This window comes from Haliotis rubra, unplaced genomic scaffold, assembly GCF_003918875.1.
Source record: "Haliotis rubra isolate DU_JTF1 unplaced genomic scaffold, ASM391887v1 Scf199, whole genome shotgun sequence".
NCBI classification, from domain to species: Eukaryota; Metazoa; Mollusca; class Gastropoda; order Lepetellida; family Haliotidae; genus Haliotis; species Haliotis rubra.
Genome location: NW_025765991.1, coordinates 28,465 through 29,250, shown reverse-complemented (window position 1 = coordinate 29,250; position 786 = coordinate 28,465).

Sequence of the window (786 nt, the reverse complement as noted above, 5' to 3'; positions counted from 1 at the left end):
GTATATTTATACGTATCACATTGTTCGGTTTTATCTGCCTCAAGTGCCCGAGTAGTCTCTGTTCAATTTGAACAGGATGTAACGCTCTACGAAATGTTCCTCTTTAACCATTTTACTAGCCTTGCTCAAAGGTTGTACTGATTGCTAAGCCAGTGGATGTGAAGTAATTCTATCCTTTAATGAGGTATGCCTAGATTAGCGGACTGTACATCTAAGGACGCCAGTCTAATAGAGAGAAAATATGTCCTTTTCATTCATATTCATGTATTCATATTTTATTCATATACTTATAGACTCGTGCAAGTCTACCATTTTACGACACATGTTGGATCCGAGATACACAAAAAAAAGTGATACGTGTGGAATCTGGGGATGGTGATACGTGTTATAGGTGTATACCACAGGGGAGGAGGATTGTCTTGGAGTCTCGTCAGTTCACCGTCCATGCCACGTGTTCGACTTTAGGCGGGCACTAAATATATGTCATCAAAGAGCTGAATCAGGAAAAGCGAAAATTAATTGAACCCGTCCCAGTGTTACGGGGCTTGATGATATGTTTAGGGTATTGCCCGATATCTGTCTGACAGGTGCGAGTCCAAGTGGTGTATTAACACCTGGCAAAAAACGTGATTCGCGGTAGAGTTGTGACGTAACAGATAAGCAAGCGGTCCTTTTTTTGGATTAAATTGCCATATCGCTAAGAGATCCATGACGACACATTTCCTTCATCAAAGATATGAATATCTAGAAATGTAGACTCCTGAAGATTGGGTAGTTACAATGGGT